The sequence below is a fragment of the Lathamus discolor genome, chromosome 15 (assembly GCF_037157495.1).
Source record: "Lathamus discolor isolate bLatDis1 chromosome 15, bLatDis1.hap1, whole genome shotgun sequence".
NCBI classification, from domain to species: Eukaryota; Metazoa; Chordata; class Aves; order Psittaciformes; family Psittacidae; genus Lathamus; species Lathamus discolor.
Window position 1 is genome coordinate 8,611,802 of NC_088898.1, and position 14,640 is coordinate 8,626,441.

Genomic DNA, 14,640 nt, shown 5'->3' on the forward strand with positions numbered 1-14,640 from the left:
CAGGGGCGAAGGGAAGGGAGAGGGAACAGCATTTATATTTGTCTGCACAGATTTAGTTTGTCTTTATCTGCAGCTATTTTGAATGTCATGGGGAGTTAATGAAGACATGTTGTGCATCTGCAACACATGGAACAACTTCTCTCCTGTCTCAGCATATTAAACTCTTACTTACATTTGGAGTTAGAGAGAAAGAGAAGACAAATAAAAAGGGGAGAGATAAAAGGAAAACAAAGAGATAAGACAGTAGAAGAAAAGAGGAAACTCCCTTTGTTTTTATTTCAGGTCTCAAAGTTGCATCTCAGCATTTTCCAGCCCCTCTATCTCTGTCTTCGTTGGAGTTGTCAGCCCAGAAGAACTGTCCCAGTCCATTTGGCAGGACATAGGAGCAACCTCTTAAACACCACATTTAAGATCACCAGTCCACTCCCCACCACAAACACCAGTCAGGTGAGTGCACAAAGCAGACATATCCGAGCAACCAGTGGCAAGTGGCATATACCCAAACCCTGATATAATGTACCTTCAAGTGGAAAGAAGGAACGACATGGCATCCGGCAGCACCCCAGGGCTCCCACCACAGGCACAGATACTGCTCTGCAGCTGGGTATTTTTAGTTGCTCTTCCTGTACTACAGACAGGAAACTGAGGCAGACAGCAAATACAGGCTCAGATCTATACAGCCTCTCTGGCCTCCAGCCTCCATCTTAAGACAATTCCTGGCTTAGATCTCACCAGTCACTTCCAAGAGATGAGACAAAGCAGTGGCAGAGAAAACCCCTTCCTCTAGGATATCACTTCCTCAGCTCTCCTCTTGCCCTCTTGGGAGAAGCAGGAGTACAGACGTTCCTTAATCATGGATCTGTTCTCTTAGAAATTAAGATCTTCCCTTTCCTGGCACTTCCCATCCTCTCTCTCCCGAAGGCAGGATCTGGCACACCATAGATGTTCTGGTTTGGCCTGCAGTTTTATTTAGACTGCTCCTTGCTTAGGGGATTCTCTGTTTATATCATCAGAGGGTGTTAATAAGGGCAGAATGGTTTCCAGATCCACACCAGCTGACTGGATTTCCTGAACCCAAGCCATCTGTGAAAACAGAAATGTTCCCTTCTCCTTGTACACGCAGATAAATGCATTAAGGCCAAACCTCCCAGGCCAGGAGTACAGGAGAGCTTTGGACTTCTGGCCAAGTGAAACCCAGCGAGCTCTGGAATGAGGTGCACAACTACCATTTGTAATGCGGGGGCTCAGCTGAAGACACGACAGATCTCATCACTCTGTGGAGCAGACAGAAGAGTTTGACATTTCAAAAGAGCACACTAAGGAGTTCCTGGCACCTTGCAGGCACACCCGGCACTGGCCAACTTCAGAGACGCAGGAATATGCAAGCTCAGGCCCTGGTTGGTATTACAGCATTCACACACCCCTAGCACCCAGCTCTTCCATATTTCAACGCAGACTTTTCTGGAGTCACTCACTCGCCAGCTACACACAAGAGCGCAGTGCACTAACCCACATGCAGAGAAGCAGCACAGCAAGAGAGGTGCCTGGGAGATGGGACACTCGGGTTTACCAACAGCCTGGGGTCTCTCAGCAAGAAGGGCTTATTTCTTGTAAGCCTGACACCAGTTCAATAACAAACTCCCAGTCTGGAATGAGCCGTGCACACCAAACTGGGAACTGGAAATGTGAATTCTCAGCCAGGACTGCTGGCCCTTCCACCCTGATGCTCATCAGGCTCTCACACACTGCAGCATTATCTAGGCACTGGCGTGCAGACATGAACACAAAGCTCAATCAGCTTCATGCTTCCACATTAGTTCTCCCCACCTAACACAGCTCAGTGCTGCCCAGGAAGGAAATGACAGCAGCAGTGCAGCCAAAACCCCTCATTATTCTAATACACCAGCACAAAAATCACTCTCGAGTGAAAACAGGCGAAAGCATCAGGGTTAGTCTGGCCAAAGTCACATCAGGAGGCAGCTTTGAAATACTAAAAAGCAAGCCAAGGGCGGATGGGGACGAGTCTAAGAGTTAAGTCCCTTATCCAGGTACCTGCACCAAGAACCAGTATGTATACTGGGTTGTCCCAACATGGATAATAGTTAGTTTGGCAAACTGCATCAGTTCAACACATCTGATGAGCTCTGCAAGGAAGGGGAAGGACAGACTTTTCAACCAGGAGCCAAAGCAGACCTATACAGCCTACCCTCTTCCAGCAGGAATGAAGTGCCTCTTGGGCTCAGCCATTGCATGTGCCTTCCTTCTGTACAGGTTTTTCTTTTGGTAAAACTAGTCCTGACGCAGGAAGGGATGAAGAGGCAACAGTTAAACTGGAATAGCAGTGAGCAGCCAATCTACAAGACTTGAGGACTGCTCCAAATCACGAACTCTTAGGCGACAGAAGCATGTATCCCACATATCCATCGTATCCCAGCTACAGAACCAGGACACTTTTCTATCCTCTTCCTCTGTTGAGAGTGCTCATGTCTTAGGTCTGATGTGGGGATAGACTGGTCTTTACTGACCAGTTCAAAGTCACCTTACAGGTGAGGGAGCACCTAAGGGGGTGACACCGCACACCCTGATGGGGTTGTTTCATCCCCTAGTGACATTCACTCCATGAACAAGGAGAAGTTGACTACAACATACCTGTCTAAACCTCTTAGTTTCCAGACAGGCTTAACATCACAGACTATTCAATGCCAAGTCACAGAGGAAAAGAGGATATTCCCCTTTGGAAGCTTCCCTTGTTCCCCAGCTTACTGAAACCCAAATACCTGGTTGTTTTCTCTCATGCAAATAAAAATGCTTCCTACAGCTCCCATACTGCAAAGGACACAAAGCATCAGTAGTCCAATTCACTCAAGTGTTCTTTGTTACAAAATTAAGCTATGAACACCCCAAAACTGCCTGCACCTTTACACAGGAGCACCTTGCACATGGCACCTACAGCACTCAAACGGTAACAGTGCACTGACCATGGGGGAACAACAGGACACAAAAGCTGGCTCCAGCTTGGCCTCCAAGTGCAAAGAACCCCCCTGTGTGTTTACAGCAAATCCAGGCACCAACTTGGTGTTTGTGAGGGATTTTGCTTTGTGCTAGCATAAGTGCCGCAGTACTGAGATTGTCAAGGTCTTCGATCCTTGATGTGTTCAGAACTGCAGCTTGAACCCTAAAATACTGCTCACACTATGCCAAGGCCTTGTTTAACTTATGACAACCACCTACCTCAATTAAAAAGAGCAATTTGCTACACATTATTCTTAAAGTCACCAAGCTTCAGAAGAACAGCCCTGCAAACACTGGCTAGCATCCAAAAGCACTCCATTATAAACAATCTTACTCTAGTACAGAGCTACACTAATGCATATACATGAACTTCATAACTTAAATCCACATTATGTAGTTTCCATCCCACCAAATCAGAGTTAACAGTTATTTCAGATCCCAATGAAATATACAAACACTAGCTCTATATTTCACCTTCATTAACAGAGATCTGACCATCCAGTTTGATTTCAAGAACTCAAATTCATGACACAGCAAAAGTCACTCATTTTTTAATAATCCAACTCAGTTTTCCACTCTTGATTATGTGTTTATCATAAAGGGCCTTAGAAGATCACAAGTATTAAACTGCATTCAGTAGCAATGGCCCATCTCATCCAAAAATCCTCTCTCGAACAATAGCCAAGAATAAGAATTCCCATTTTCAACTTCTTTATGCTTTAACCAGCCTCCCAAAAGTCACTTTATATGGCTTATGGTTTAATTTCAATTTAAAAACCATTCCTTTCTGCAGTTCTCATTTGTTCTTTGGTTTAAAGAAACCCCCAACAAATTACTAAGTGTATTACACATGGCAGAAGCTTCCTTACCCTGGCCTTATTTTCATACTAAGAAGTTTATCATCTATAGCAATATGACCTCATCTCTGCCTCAGTTTCCCTAACACACAACAATTGCTTAGGTGATCACACAGTAATTGCTGTGATGGCAGAACCAGCAATCACCCTTCTAACGAGTAAAGCATTTCATTGTTTCACACCATCGATTTCTCCTCTAAAGTAATTAAAGGCATGAAAGACAGGAATGAGCCTCATTAGCTCCCACAAGCACAGGCATTCTCCGGCTCTTCCATGAGCCTTTCCAAGGAGCACACAGACATTGAAGCAGCAGCAGGGTGTTAGCTGCAGAGAGGTTGCATTCTCTGCTCTGCAAGCTTGTTAATCTCTGATAGCTCATGTGCAGCACAAAGCACAAGCACTGCTTTGGCACTAAGCTCACTAGATAACATCCCAACAAAACTCCTGTGCTCCAGCCTGTACAAACTGGACAGATAGAGAGAACTGCCATGCAAGAGCTACCCAGAGCCATCACCTCCAGCTTCTCTCTTTCCCTTAAAGCCCACTGACAGTCTCTCAGACTAAAGCAAGTCTTTTGCTGGATCTCCCTTATCTTATTGTACAGCAATTTGTTCAAACATTCATAGGATCACTATGCATTTCATTTACCCTTAAGGCCAACCCCTCTGCTTATTAAGTTAAGAAGATGAATGAGGGATTTGCTCTCTTGCTAGCAGCCCAGGGGATTCATTAGTCAAGTAAATGATTGCACTTGCCTCAAGTTATGCTACTGCAATGTTTGCAACGTGTCTTCTGATCTCAGCTCCCCATGCACTTTTTGGAAACAAGGCTTGCTTTCATACAGGTCACATTTAATTCCAGTCGTTTGACTTCAGTGAATGCAAATAAAGGCCTCAAATGCACCATCCTTTGCTCAGCCCTCCAAGCATTTCACAGAGCAAATACGCAAGGGGAAAACCAGGAGCTACATGTAAGTTCACAGTATTCATCCCATTTATGTCTGTACCAAGCCCAGTTACCATGTTAGCACTGACAAAGTGCTAATCTGGGTACACAGTAACACACAGCAGTAACACAACTGCACTGGGCAGAAGGGAGCACTTCATCCAACCAATTTAGACCATTATTTAAGCATGGAGGTAACTTAAAGTTCCCTTTTGCCTTCCACAAAGGGCACTGGCTCTAACTGCATCCAGAGGACATCAGCATTTCTGAGACAGTATTAGGAAAGCAGAAAGGAAACAGCACTTCAGAAAAAGGATAAAATTCACATCACAGTTAAGCAGCACTGATGGGAAGGGGTGGGAAGGGAGTTGAACACAAGTGAAGCCCAGGGAATACTGTCCAGTTTTGCAGGACTGTTCCATGGAAATCAGAATCTGGATGAACACACCCCACCAGCACAGTTGGGTGAGCACATCAGCAGCACGAGAAGCATCATATTGCTACAAGAAGATAAGCAAATGGAAGATTGCACATCTTGAAATCACTTACAGGTTGCACTGGCTTGTATGTGGGCTACCGCAAAGGCAGTCTGTCACCTTCAACACTAAGCAAGTGTTACAGCAAAAGGCACAGCTTCCGGGTAACGCACCTGCAATGAAACATATTCCATTTTTTAGGCATGACAGGAGCAAGAACCATGGTATCTGTGACCCAACACAACTCCTAGGGGTGACTGCACTCTGCTACAAAGCTACACAAGTAGACTGAAACATCAGGAAAACTACCCAGTTCCTGAAAGCTTCCCCACAAATCTGTAACCAACTTTGGAGCTGCTCTTCCCAGCACTGCACCTCAGTGAAGCTACGCAGCAGGCAAACACTCAGAAACGCTTACTGCACTGAAACGCATCACACCCGCAGTGGGAAAGGGATGCTTTCTGTAGCCTGACAAAGGAGAGGCGGGTGTGCACTGCACAGCAGAGGTACACAGGATCATGCAAAAACAGAGGGACCATTTTAACAGCAACAGCAGTGAAAAGGGAATTAAGATGTCTGCGCTAACATAACTGTCCTCTTCTCCTTGTCATCGCCCATGAATCAAGTGCTTATTTACCTCACAGCTTCACCACAACTTTCTCCCCCGACCTTCATCAGGTGATTTCTATCCTGTCTATAAATAGCATAACATGGCAATCCTGCTGCATCTGCAGGGTGAAGGTTTTAGCCAGGACTGATTTCACACTGTGAACACGTCCAAGGTTCACACAACACAAGGTAGATCTTGAGCTACATTTGCTAAAGCGGCATCAGGACACAGAACACAACGAGGGGCCACTCCAGGGAAGGACAGGAGGCGAAACTGCCGAGTTTCACATATACAAGTTCTCTCGTTCACCAAGCAGCACTACTGGGACGAAGAATAACCTTGGACTAGTTTGTTTTACAGCAGACTTTACCATGACCATAGATAGCTACAAAACTCCCTTTCTCTTTACCACTGTGCTTCAAAAGAAACCACGAAGCCTGTGCCCTATTGCTCATGCTCACATTAACTGCTAGGAGCTCCAGCAACCCTGCAGAGAAAGGGCTCAGAGTGCTGAAGAGGTTCATCTGCACAACAAAGGCAAAGGCGGACTCACCCAGCCTGGGGAGGGTTGGGATGTGATGTCCCTCCTCCTGAACACGTGGCTGTTAGCTGCACTGGCACAAATAAGGACTCTATCCTCGTATCTACTGCCCATTGTACCTGTGGCTGTTGCTGGCATCTAGAAGTCCGATTCTGAACACAGCAAAAGCCGCTACATACCGGGGGGGGCCGCAGCTCTGCACAGACCCCCGGGACGCCGCAGGCAGATGTGATGCTCACACACGCTGTGCGAGGCCGTTCAGCCCTACTTGGGTCACCGCAGCCGGCTCGGGGATACACAAGCTCCAGCAGCCGCACGGGTACGAGCATGCAGGAGCACCGCCTGGCAGTGCTCTCAGCACCGGGTTACGGACACGTTTGCAGCCCTTACTGCAGGGCTTACACACCGGAGCGCTTCAGCCTCCCCCTGCACTTAACGCAGCTCCCAAAGCAAGTGTTTAACAGCACCAACACCCCCAGGCAAAGGCTCCGGCGGCTGCCCCAGGTCTCAGCCATGAGGGTGCAGGACCGCAGGACCTGAGGCGCTCAGCTCCGCTCCCAGCTCCTTGCTTCCCACCTCACCCTCCGCTTTTCCTGCTCTAAGGACACAACCATAAGGAGCTGCCGCCATCTAGTGGGCCCCAAACCCGGCCCCCCCCGCCTCACCTCGGCTAAGGCCCTCCGCAGCTCCCGGCCAGCCCCCCCGGCTGCCTCTCCGTGAGAGCACTGCGCTGCTGCCCTCCAGCCTCTTGTGGAAGCTGCATCGTTTGTGGTGGTCTGATGAGGCAAAGAGACACCTTGATGTGAGATGAGTGCAAGGGCTGATCTTGCTGCAGGTGGTTACGCTGCTGCATTTGCATGCATTATATCCTGGGGCTGAAGTTTGTTTTGTGGTATAAAACCCAAAAAAACATCAGTCTTTTGCCTACGGTGGCATAGGTGTCCCTGTCTATGGCAGGGGGTTGGAACTGGATGATCTTGAGGTCCTTTCCAACCCTAACTATTCTATGATTCTATCTCATCTCACACACCCTGCTGAAGGTGATTGATGATAGAAGTCACCTGTGTGTTATTAGCCAGGAAACAGTTCTGTGATGACAGCCAGACTAAGAGCAGTACTGGGAGACAGATACGCAATTCCTGAGTACTTCAAAAAGGAAAAGCAGCCTAGACCTGCTGTTACTCAGTGTACACAACAGCAACTGCATACTTTTCCCTACTTCAGGGTGCTCTGTGAGCCTCAGAGGAGCTGTAACCACATTACACACACCCTTGCTCCTGCTGGTCTCAGAGCCTTATAGCATAACGCCTGCTGGTTCATATGAAACCCCAGTGAGGAGGGGGTTGCACAAATCACCATCTAGCCCAGGGATTCAGCTTCTGGAGGCCGATTCCACCTCACACATTCAAAGTGCCCTTAGAATCCCTTCTCCTCACAGTTCTCTGAGCTCTGCCCGATGTGCCCTGCTGTGGTTTTGGTAGGCAATTTGAATGGTCAAAAACGTTGATCACACTGCTGTAATTAAGATGATGCCAGTTTAAATGACTTGACTCATTTGCATGCCTATTGCAACCATCATCTTTGCTATAAAAGCCTCTGAAGCTAATGGAAAATCTCTGCTACTGCTGGGCTGACCTGAAGGGGTGGGAAAGTCTGATCCTGTTGTGGAAGGGTTGATGGCAGTTTATGCCATGTACCATCTCACCAGCAGCAGGCAACAGCAGGAGGAAAGAACGCACCAAGGCTCAGGCAGTACTTCAAGGCTGCAGAAAGACAGGAGAGATTGAAGCCTTTCTCTGCATCCCAAAGGAAACACAGGGATGCAGGTCCATGGGAACCCAAAGTGCAAAGTTGAGAGCAAAGCAGCAGCGCTGTAGGCAAGAGAGGGATGAAATGTTCTTCTGACGTTTTGCTTTTGAAGTCAAATCCCAGACTGGTTTGGTTTGGAAGGGACCTTAAAGCTCATCCAATTCCAATCCCCTGCCACTAGAGCAGGTTGCTCCAAGCCCCTGGGTCTGAACATAACTATTCAAAGCAATTTCTGCTGCAGCACCAGGCTGGGAGGGTGACAGAGCAAAAGCAATTCATTTGAGTCACCTGAACTGATTTTCAGGCAGGTCAGGCTTAACAAGGCTAGAAAAGAAGTGATTTGTAATGTTTGGAGAAATGAAATAGTACATCAGATGCTGTTTCATCCTATAAGATGCTTATTGCTGCTTTTTAAATGAATGTCTAGGTATCAATATTAGGGGGAGATGCTGGACACTGCATGTATGGGGGTTTTGCAACTTCTGGCTCCAATTTACTCCAGCAAGAAAGAAAAAGGAGTATTTGTTGGCAAAAATAAAACCACCTCCTTGGTGTGTTGATCGCTTTCTATTGCAGTTGTTTTCTTCAATAGGAGCTGAAAGGCTTTTGAAGCTCTCAAGAGTATGTAACTCTGACCTTATTTTGGAATCAAATCTGTGTTTATGGCTCCTGGCACAGAAAGAATAGCCATGATTTTCTCTGCAGTAATACACTGACGTTTAATTTGAGCCTTGGGTTTCATGGGGCCTGTCTGAGCATCGTGTCCCTGGGGTAGCTATGTCACTGCTCGCAGACCTGTAAACACCCAGAGCACGTACACAGGGTGTCACTGAGATCTGATACAGCTGCATAAAGAAATCTGCTCCCCTGCAGGCCTTGCTTCTCTGCTGAGAGTTGAGTTACTGGGGAATGCTGTGAAATTTCAATGAAAGGGTAGGATTGGAAGAGCTGTACAGATGCTGGGGATTTTGAGAGCTCTCCTTGTTCAGTCACACCAGTAAAGCTGTACTGAGACTGCACAAATGTCTGTTCACACAACACAAATGAGGGACTCGTCTAAAACTAATTAAAATAAAGAAAATTGTATTTTTTTTTTTTTGCTTTGCTTTCAGGTAAAAAACCCTGTCAGGATCCCATCACTGTTATTCACTGCTAGAGGAAGGTTTTGTTCACATCTGTGGGTTAGTCCAGAGAAAAGATGCTCTGAGCAGCAGATACCCTCCTTTAGCTCTGTGCCCATGGCATAAAGTCCCATGTTGAAGCCCCATGGTTAGGGTTTATTATTACCATGGGATTTTGTTTTACTGCACCTGTTTATTAAAAATGGAGACCACAGCTCTCAGTAGGATCCCCAGAGCATTTTCACCCAGGCGTGAAATCCATGGCTGAGAATTCTGTGGCATTTGGACAACAGGTAGATGCAGTGGGTGACTTCCATGGCCTCCTGTCTCCTAAGCCCTGAATCCAAATCATGGTGGCTTATGAATGAAAACAGGTTTGTGTCTCTGCTTCGTGTTACAGCCCAGGACCTCTGGGTTTGGTGTCTCACAGGCATTAGCACCGTTCAGCGCTCCTGGGCAAAACACATGTGAGAGGGAGTGTGCACAGGGGGGTCCTGCTGCTTGCAGGGTGTGCAGTGGGAGAGGACAGGGCCAGCACACCATCAGCACTGGGCAGATGTGCAGGTGGGACTGGGAAAAGAGGAGATATGTGGTGGATGGATGAATACTGGCACACGCTATAAATCCCTAATTTACACAAGCTCGGCAACATACACAAAGGAGAAAATGAGCACTCCAGCCTCTGTGAAGATGGGTTAGAGTGCTGCCCTACGCAATGCACAATCCTCCTTTAGCCATCTTTTTTCCTTTTTCATCCCTGAAGTTCATACACGTACACTGACACTTGCATACCCACACTCGGTGGCTGGACTTCCTTTCCTATAGTTACATTTCCTGTAGAAGACACAGTACTCTTCAATGTCCGGAAGGTGGCAAGCTTTCAATGCACATTGCTCTTGTGCTTCCCCTCATAGATTCAGCTAGGTTGGAAAAGACCTTTAAGACCATCAAGTCCAACCTTTACCCTACGACTTCCATTAGTTTCCCCAAAGCAAAGAATCTGAGGAAAGTTGGGACTAAAGAGCTCTGTTTGTGCATGGGGTGAAAGCCTGTGTTCAAGTCTATGTGTGAGACAGAAGGAGAATCGCCTGCGACTGATGAGCAGCCTGGATGGCAGGGAAGCTGTGTTTGCTGCAAGCAGGCGCAGATAACAGGGCATTTCGTTTGCCACCCGCTAGGGCAAGGCACTGGGAGACAGCAGTGAGACAGGCTGCAGCATTTGCCCGTGCTTTTGGCATAACACTGATTTTTCCGCAGCATCCTGCAATAAGAGGCAGGTCAAATCCATCCCCAGGAAAACAGAACCAAAATAGTTTTGAGACAGTCCTGTTCTCCCTCTGCATGTTGACATACACACTTTTAATTCCCCCTATCCCATCCCATTTAGTGGAAGCAATGTTTAGCCACACAGACGTGCCCTTGCAGGGTGACAGCAGAAATTATGTGTTTCTGAGAACTGAAGTAAGCACCTATGTATTGTGCATATACAGTCTGGCGCTGAAGTGAAGGACACACTTCGTTTTACAGACTTATTCTAGTCACTGTCCAAACCATACATGGAGCAGCCACACCAGTGACCTGCCTGTTCCTTCAATGAGTACAGCTTCCCCTCCTGCTTTGTGCTTATTTAGGCACATGAACCTCAGTGGTTCAGGCACTGTCCATCCAATGTGCTTGCTTGTCACAGAGCCTGTGACATGTCAGCTCTGTTCCAGGGCTCTGAATGTCACTGGCAGGCACGAGGGATCCAGGATGGCAGCAGAGCTTCGTGGCAGGCAGACATCTCTGCAGAGCCATGCTCATGGGTGAATTCCTTCCCAGCAATGACAGCATCTGCTGCTTGGAAGGAAACCTTCACAGTGATTTTTCAAGCTTTCCTGACATTGCAACATCGAATGGAAATTAAATTCAAAGAACTCATTTCTTCCACACAAGCTTAAATTTTAGATATGTAAAGCCAAAAAAAAACCACACTCCAGGTAAGCAAAAAACCCTCCAGCTCCCCATGTGAGAGTAACATGGGTGGTAATTATTATTTGGGTCGAGTGCTAACTATTAATTTAGGATCAGCTTACCATGAAGACTTGGCACTTGCTCTGTTGCTCTTTCCTAATGAAAACAAGGCTCGAGGTAGACAACTACCAGACAAGCACGGGAGCTCCTCTCCTGTGCTGGCACTGCAGCAGGGTGAACTTCCCCTTAGCTCCCGCAGCGAGGAGGTGTGCTGATGTGCCAGGGTTTTGTGGATTCAACCACTATTTTAGGCCACCGATAAGAAACACATGGGGTGCAGCTCAGGTTGCCTCAAACAAGAAAAGCACTGTGCCAAGAATCGCTTTTACACATCCCTGCTTCCTACATCATCCAAAACAAGGAACACAATTCTCTTTCCCTCTTCCTTCTGCCTCTAACCCACTACTGGTGACATCACCAAACACAGGAATGGAGCTGGAGACACTCAAAGGGATTATTACAGCCTTTATGTGCACTTGGGGGTGCATAACTGAACATAATACATGGTTAATAAAACCTCCAGCCCAGTCTGTTCTTCCCTTCCGGAGCCTCCCCTACAGCCACAGACCTGATTTTTCTTAGCTCTTCATCCTTTCCCCAAAAGTCTTCCCCTCACCCTTTGAAATCTCTCCCAGCTGGAAAATGTATTTAAATACACTGTCTGAAAAGACAAACAGGGCAGTCCAAAAGGAATAGCTAATAGGTAGGGAATTGCCCTACACATTGATAAAAATCAACCCCTGGAAACCAGTAGGGGATGCCTTTGCAGAGTGGGACAACTTACAGCAGACCTGCTTCCAGCAACCCCAGCCTGAGGGCACTGTCACTCCTGGCAGCATTAAACCAGCTTCTGTTAATTGTGTCAAACCAAAGCAGTCATAGACACCAGCTTCTCCTATTCGAGGCTCTCCTTTGTGGAGTAATCCCTCCTGGTTTTGAGGACTGGTGTCAGCTCTGCAGTATAAAGGATGTCACTGCAGGTTATCTCTGTGAATTCACACAGCCCTCAGCCTGGCTCGGCAACACTTCCCTGCAGGTTTGAACCCAGGCCAGACCCTTCCAGTTTCAACTTCCAAATGTTTGCCTTAACACCAGTGTATTGAGGAAGGACCTCAAATGTGTAGTTTTGGACAGACTTTAAAAATAATGCTTTCCTTGAGGTATAAAACCAGTTTCTGGAGTTATTCCACGTTGACTTCTTCCCCTCTTCAGGTAAATGTCCTCTGAACTACAGTAAAACGTAAAAGCAGTCAGAGACAGGGCATGGATCCCGTGTAAGCCAGGATGATTTTAGGCATCTCCTCTGAATCCTATTGACAAAAATCTTGGGTTCAGTCTCTTAAGCCACACAAAGAGGAGCAGTTTCCAGCAGGCCATTGGAAAGGGCTTCTGTTTCCACGGAACATTATTTCAACCACAGGCTTGCATTTGAAGAAAGGTAGAGCCAGCTCCCACTATGGCTGGGGATGGGGGGCTCTGCCCCTCATCATCCCATGAGAAAGAAGCAAAACCAACAGCAGAAGGTAATAGTCCTTCAATTCCTCTCCCAGACTCACAGAGAGTCCAGCCCCAAACAAACTTGCTTCTCTGAGCTTATCAGAAATGCTGCAGATAGCAAGGTTTAGTTACAGGGGGAGCGAAGACTTTCAAAGAGCTTTCTTGTCACTTTGGCTTCTCAGGAGCCTCAAAGTCAGATGTCAGATAAACCCAGACAGTGCCCATGAGATGTTACAAATGGGAGCTGATGGGATCTGGCTGCTTGGCCTAGACTTGAACCTCTGTTGAAAACATGCTCTTCCATGTTAGTCAGCAGGGAATTAAACGCATCAGCTGTCCTTTTGCCTCTAGGTTGTAGGTAAAGCTTGGCAGCAGGGCTGGGAGTCATCAAACAACTGCCACAGGGCGCTGAATGTGCCTTTTCCCTGCAAACAGCAGTGGATTTAGGATGGATCTGAAGGAGCTGGGCTGGTCTTGCTTAAGAGCGACTGCACTTCCGTCTGTCAGTAGGTCTGGCTCTCTGCCTGGAGGAAGTGAATTCGGAGCTTGTTCTTAACAGGCATGCAACCGATCCAAGTACCAGCCTCAGTTCCTGACAGCCTCATCAGGGATATCAGCAAATGTGATTGTCTTCAGAATGAATTGTCCTCACTGAGAGAGCAGTCTGAGGGAAGCCAGCACTGCCTATTTATAGAGAATGAGAAACTTGGATAGGGAAGGAACTTTGAATGTGTGGCTTAAATGTAGCAGCTGAGAGGTTACCCTGCGCCTGGGAAAGCCCGGATGCATATGCTTTCTCTGCCTCAGCATAATGGCACTGGCTGACTTTCCAGGATTCCTGCAGAACTCCCAGCTCAGACAGGGCAGTAGCTCAGGCCAGCCTGTGAGTATCTGGGCATCACAGAGGAATGCCTGTGGTGCCTAACCAGATGAACCATGGTGTTTGTGCAAGGGGAGGTCACTGCTCTGTGCTCACTGCACTCACTCTGGATCTGCTATTCAGATCAGTCTGGCTGTACATCCCAACAGGAGTTAATTGGTGCCCTCACTACCTCATTCCTTATGGAGATCAAGGGTGCAGGCATCTGGTTACCATCCTCTAGCCAAGTGACAAGTGGAAACTTTCCTGTTCAACAAGCAAGAGGATCTAGTTAAAATACCGAGGACACCTTACCACAAGCAAGGATTACTGTCAGCTTCTCTTACTGCACATTGCTGGGCCGAGATACACAGCATTATAGAACTGAGAAGTCAAATCCTGACAACATCTGCCACTGCTTGGAGTGAAAGAAAGGCCCTAAGTCTCTGGAGGCACGTGAATTCCTGACAGCTGTCACACAGAAACATGGAGTTCTCTTCCGAATGGGATCACATCCACTTCAGCTCATGTACACCTATTTTCCAGTCTAAAAATTGTATCCAGTAACTGAAATTACTGAAGTGCATTGGAAGTACAGCCTGAAACCAATGACTTCATGGTAAAGCAGCATTCGATTCCTGCATGGAATATTGCAGGATGCCAGTTGTGTAATTTCCTCCTCACTTGATCATGATAACACAGTCCCCCAGGCACTGCAGAGCAAGGCAGGAGATCGAAATGGGAGAGGTGCCAGTAATACAAGGCACAGTTAAGGAAACAGTGTTTGAGAGTGATTGCTGTGTGACAGGGAATGTTTTGTCTTTTTCTCCATCATTTTTTGGAGTGGGGAGAGATAATAATATATATTTTAAAAGCTTGGAAGCAATTCTTAGGATGCTT

The 14,640-nt window shown here is 47.1% G+C and overlaps 1 long non-coding RNA gene across 1 annotated transcript in view; it reads right to left on the bottom strand.

The window, feature by feature from the left end:
* Positions 1–7,310, bottom strand: part of LOC136022381 (uncharacterized) — a 148,540-nt gene extending 141,230 nt beyond the window's left edge. Inside the window, exons 1-2 of the long non-coding RNA XR_010616145.1 lie at positions 7,107–7,310; positions 5,364–5,463 (exon numbers count right to left, since the gene is read on the bottom strand). This is a non-coding gene — a long non-coding RNA (uncharacterized LOC136022381). The remainder of the gene's footprint in view (positions 1–5,363; positions 5,464–7,106) is intronic.
* Between the last annotated feature and the right edge of the window lie 7,330 nt (positions 7,311–14,640).